The following is a 6,000-nucleotide window of genomic DNA, read 5'->3' as shown; positions in this document are numbered from 1 at the left end:
TCTCTGTTTGTTTGTTCTTTAATTCTTCTAGGTCTTTGTTAAACATTTCTTGCGTGTTCTCAATCTTTGCCTCCATTTTTTTTGTGAGGTCCTGGATCATCTTCACTATCATTGTTCTGAATTCTTTTTCTGGAAGGTTGCCTATCTCCACTTCATTTAGTTGTTTTTCTGGGGTTTTATCTTGTTCCTTCATCTGGTACATAGCCCTGTGCCTTTTCATCTTGTCTATCTTTCTGTGAATGTGGTTTTTGTTCCACAGGCTGCAGGATTGTAGTTCTTCTTGCTTCTGCCTGTAGAGAGTTTTAACATTTCTGAGAACAGCTAAAAACTGAAAGACAAATATTGTAAGTAGCTAAGTTCTCAGGGCATAAAAACTTAGAAGATAAAAGAAAGCAAAGAAGAAAAGTAGCAAAAAGAAAACAGGGAGGAGAAAACCGAAGTGCCCTCGAGTTACAAACAGAAATGTTCTAAGGCAAAAATGGAGAATAAACACTTACAACCTGACGAATCTAGGGGAGTCCTTCACCTACCAGAGATAAACAAATAAAGAAAAGCAGTAGAAAAAATTAACAGTATTGTGTAGTAACCTGCAGTAACTTGGAAACCATCCAAAATATGGATAACAGACTTCTTAGACTAAAATGCAAGGAAGGTTATGCTATCCTAGGAAGGGAAAATAGACATCTGGTCATTTTAAAGTTAAGAACAAGAAAAATGTTAGAGGAATAATGTAATTTGGCTTCTCCAAGTATAAGTCATCAGTTCTCAAATTGTGGTCTGGGAATGGGGTCCCTAAGACCCTTTCAAGACACCCATGAGGTTGACACTATTTTCATAATAATAATAAGTTGTTATTTACCTTTTTCATTCTCATTCTGTCAGGAATGTAAGTGGAGTGTTCCAGAAACTACATGACATGGAATGTTAGCATAGTTCTGATGCCTGATGGAATGTGGCCTGTGTGTTCTTGTACATAGTAATTTCTCAGGTTTTATTTCTAGTCTGATCAATGCTAATAGGTATAGCCCACATAAACAAAAGCTCTTTGGAAACCTCAACAATTTGTACAAGAGTCAAGGGGTATGGAGACCAAAAAGTTTGAGAACCACTGTTACAAGGAATGAGGCTGAAGACATACTGACTCATTCTTTGCTCCTATGGCGTTAAACAAAATTGCTGCCACACTCTGAATGCAGCTAAATTAGACCAGTGGTTGTCATTAATCAAAGATATCACCTTAGCTCATCCACAGTACTCAGTGAAAATGAAATTAACACATGTGTCAGACTCACCTGTATGTATTTTCTGAAAGGTGCTTTGGCAATTTAACATTTGTCATTTCAGTAAAATGTGGGATATACCCATAATTAAAATGCAGTTGACCACAAACCTGCAACTAATTTATGGATTGCAAAAAATAGTTATAATCCTTAAGATAACTGTCAGTAGGTCTTCTTAAACAGCTTTCTAATGCCAGTGGAACAGGTTTATGTTGGTGATCCTTGCCAAAATTCAGATAGGAATAAAAAGATTGGGTTTGGATTACAGGGAAACAGTGATGGAGTATTTGGTTATTAACATTACAGATTTAGGTAATGTATAACCTGTAGCTACTGAAAGACTAATAAACTCTACAGCTTGCAAAGCTGGCATTTATTGCTTACAAATTGGACACTTATTTTTTTCTCTAGTAGGTTTTCATCCTATTTTTGTGTCTTTAGTGAAAGATCATTTTAGAACCATAGACTTAGCTAAAGGCATGAGGAAGCACAATCTACCATACAATACAGTGTAATACGTTTTTGTATTTCTACGTATTTTTTGTATTCCTACCTCAGAAAGAGTTTTTAGTATATTCCTATGTGCCAGTGGCAGCTTGTTGATTCAGCCTCTATGGGCCATACCATTTCGTGATAAAGCTGAATGCAGGTCCAACACAGGGCGTTTAATCTCATTGTAAACTTAACAATACCACTCTTAGGTCTCATTGCACCTGAAGTTTTGTTACTTGTAAAGCAGTGAAGGAGAGGTTGGAGAAATTTTTTTTAAAGCAGAAAAACAAAAAACAATAAATGGGCATTACGTTCTCACAAGCAAATATGAAGACTTTTTAATGGATTATTTATTTATTTATTTATTTATTTATTTATTTATTTATTTGGCTGTGTTGGGTCTGCATTTCTGTGCAAGGGCTTTCTCTAGTTGCGGCGAGCGGGGGCCACTCTTCTTCGTGGTGCGCGGGGCTCTCACTGTCGCGGCCTCTCTTGTTGCGGAGCACAGGCTCCAGACACTCAGGCTCAGCAGCTGTGGCTCACGGGCCCAGTTGCTCCGTGGCATGTGGGATCTTCCCGGATCAGGGCTTGAACCCATGTCCCCTGCATTGGCAGGCAGATTCTCAACCACTGCACCACCAGGGAAGCCCCAGATATGAAGACTTTATAATAAAAATATACACAAAACCATTTTCTGAAATGGTGACTGATGTATCTCCATCACACCAGTTCACAGACTTCATGATAATCAGAACTGTGAGCTGTTGAAATTGCACATCATTTTATGGACGCTGACACAATAAAAAGGAGTGTTGTTAGAGAGTGTTTCTGTATTGGCAATATGAAGAAACTTTTGAGAAGCCTGCTTCATTCTTCAAGTCAAGAAATAATTTTACAGAAGAAACACTGAGAGCCTTGTATCTTCCTCTCTAGATTTCTGGAAAGAGTCAAATTGCAAGAAAACTGTTGGTTATCATGAACTTAGTCTTAAAAGAAAAGTAAAAGTAAGTTCCAAGCTTGTGCTGGAGTCTGTATATATTTAGTTCAAGATTTTAGGTGCATATTCAGTATGTAAATGATATACAGAATGATTATCCTTCAACATTGGAATCATTACAAAAAGAATGTGATACACTTTGAAAGACATCCTAGGAGGAAAAACAAAAAATTACATTATAAGGGTTAAGCTTAAAAAACATAATTCTCTTACTAAAAAGCCTTCCTCTCCAAACATGGCAAATAAGTGAGTACTCTGGGACCTGTCAGCTAGCCAAGCAGCATTTTCAACCACTAATATCAGGTTTTAACAGTGAACATCAGAGAAGCAGTCAAGGATATCATAAAATATATATGGTCACAATGGCAAAAATCAAAACAAAATTTCTCACCAATATTTATCAGTGACAACAGTTCTGTACTTTAGCCTTGTGTGAATCATTGGGGGAAAAATGGCTTTTAAATATTCAAAGCTTCTTATAACCCTTTGAGAATTAAAGAGGCTTAACATTCCAGCATACCCTACACGGGACATACCGTTTGAGGTATTAGTGATCTCACAAGAGGTAGGGAAAACTCTCCAAAACATTAATAGCAAAACAAACAAACAAAAAAATCCTAGGTCTTGAGATGTAACTGCAGGCGTACTTGGAGGGGCAGGGCAGAGTTTCGTCATGATAGATGCCCATAGGAATACTGAGGTGCAGCATTGCCCCACAGGTAGATGCCTATGTCAGTATTCTGAGCTGTCATTGAGGAGAAGCTGAGTCTGGGGCTTCTGAGTTGAGCCACAATTCTCAAGAGAGTCTGAAATAGTCATAAGCCAGTGGCACTCCTGGCTTTCAACAGAAGGATCTTTAAACTCTCTTTGGAGGAAAGAATTCCCAATTTAGACCCTGTAGGATTCTCACAGTTTAAGGTCAAGAAGTGAGTTCATAATAAAATGTCTGCAAGCACATAAGTAGGCAGTCAACTTGATGACATTCACCAGAAGTAAACAAATACACAGACTTAGACCTCTCCACCCCTGCCCAGGGAAAGCAGATATTGGAATTGCGTGATACAGAATGTACAACAGCTGTGTATGAATTGTTCAAAGATTGAGGGCAGAATCATAGCAATGAATGAGCAATAATAGAGTATCTGACCAACAGCTTTGAAAACAGGTGAAACTTCTAAAAGTGAAAAATACAATCATTGAAATAAAAATTCAATGCAAGGGTTAAATAGTATACTAGAAACCGGAGAAGGAAGGATTACTGAACTGAAAGATATATGCAAAGAAATTACTAAGAATGAGACCAACAATGTCTTGAAGAATATGTCCTACCCAGAATCTGCTAGAATTTGAAGCCTCTTTTAGTTCTTTAAGTATTCATAGGATCTTTGAATATTAAAAATATGTCTTCTTTAGTGATGAATAGTAGAGTAATGTACAGAACTCTTCTTACTGATGAACTTTGGTGAGAAAAGTTTGCTTTTACTTACTTTTGCCATTGTAATTATATATTTTTTGTCATCTTATTTGGCTGTTCTGATGTTTACCTTCGTGATCAACATTAATGAGTAATTAATGGTAAGAAGATGAAAAATATAAAAGAGAAGTTGGGAAATATTGAAGGATTGAAAAGAAATTCTAGCACTTAACTAATTGGAGTACCAGAGCTGATGAACAAGTGAAACCATGATGCAGAAACCATGTGCAAGAAGATAAAGAAATCCATGGTTAGACACACTGCTGTAAAACTGCAGAATATGAAAAACAGAGAATATATAAATGCAACCAAAGTCAGTTGACAACAGACATCTCAACAGAAACAGTGAAAGCACAGGGACAATGGAATTCAGAGTGTTAAGAGGAAAAACTGAGTACCCTGTGATCTTTCAAGAATGAAAGCAAAATGAAAAGGTTTACAAGTTAAAAAAAACTGAAATAGTAAACTTCAAGGATAGTAAGTCATAGAGAGGGAATATATTTGCAATACCTGCATATAGTATGATACTACTTAATAAAGCCCCTAAACTAGCATACCTAAGCAATGTATTATTTAGTTTTATAGATTGTGTGATAAAACTATATTTTCTTAAAGGTCAAGGAAATGATACACTCAAAATTGGGGATAATGATTATATTGTCAAGAGGCCACAGAGGCAGAAGTTGGATAAGGGAAGAACTCATAAGTGCATGCAAGTGACTGGTTATGATTTTAAATCTTGGGTTGAACAATGGGCTCATGTGTGATAATTATCTTATTATGTTTTATAGTTACATGTATTTCCTACATGTTTGTAATTATTACCTTTAATAAGATAGCAACAAAAACTGAAAGGAAAAGAGTGTGCCAGTGGCCTTGTAGTATCTCAGTCATAGTTTAGAATCACAAAATATCAGAGATGGCCTAGAAAGGAAGTTAAATGACACACATATTTACTCAACAGATTTTAATGTAGCACTGTTGTTGGAGTTTGGGTTACATCTAGGGGCATAAGAGACCATCCCTTCTCCCAGAGAGCTCACAATTTTAGTTGGACAGTAGGGGAGGAGCAGAAAATAAACATAAATGTAATAAGTAAATTATATGGTATGTTAGGAAGTCATAAAGGCTGTTGGGAAAAAAGAAGAACAGAGTAAAGGAGAACAAGCACTGCCAAGGAGAGGTGGGGACAGGGACAGGCCACAGTATGAAATAAGGTAGATAAGCCTCACTGAGAAGTCGAGGTGTTAGCACAACTTGAAGGCAGTGAGGGAAACAGGCAATTGTGTATTTAGAGCAAGAGCTTTCCGCATGAGAGAAAGAAGTTGAGAGTGACTTCAAGGATGGAGTTGTATCAGCTGAGATGGAGAGAGCTGCAGTGAAATAAGCTTGCAGGGTATGATTAGGACTTCATAGTTGGACCTGCTGGGTTAGAGATGGTGTTAGATTTCCAAGTGAAGATGTCGAGTAAGCAGCTGAACATACTTGTCTAGAGTTCAAGGTAGAAATCTGGAGGAAGTCAAAATGCATGTCAGTGGTAGAGTCAGTCCTAATTCAGTGCTTTTTTGTATCAAACAGGGCCAGATAAATTTGAAAGAATTAAGAAGTGAGTTTCATGAAGATGAGCACAATAGAAATGAGTAGGAATATTCTGAACAACAACAAAAAAAAACTGGAGTAAGAAAATGTTTCTCATTAGAATTTTTTTTCAGGTCTTTCAAAAATATGTAAATGTAACAGAGTTCAATTAGCCTCAA

General features: G+C 36.8%; 1 protein-coding gene across 3 annotated transcripts in view; it reads left to right on the top strand.

Moving 5' to 3' along the window:
• PPARG (peroxisome proliferator activated receptor gamma) overlaps window positions 1-6,000 on the top strand; it is a 130,334-nt gene that overhangs the window by 90,302 nt on the left and 34,032 nt on the right. The window lies entirely within an intron of this gene.

Source organism: Physeter macrocephalus, chromosome 18 (genome assembly GCF_002837175.3).
Source record: "Physeter macrocephalus isolate SW-GA chromosome 18, ASM283717v5, whole genome shotgun sequence".
Lineage (NCBI taxonomy): Eukaryota > Metazoa > Chordata > Mammalia > Artiodactyla > Physeteridae > Physeter > Physeter macrocephalus.
This window is presented reverse-complemented; position numbering and strand designations above follow the sequence as displayed.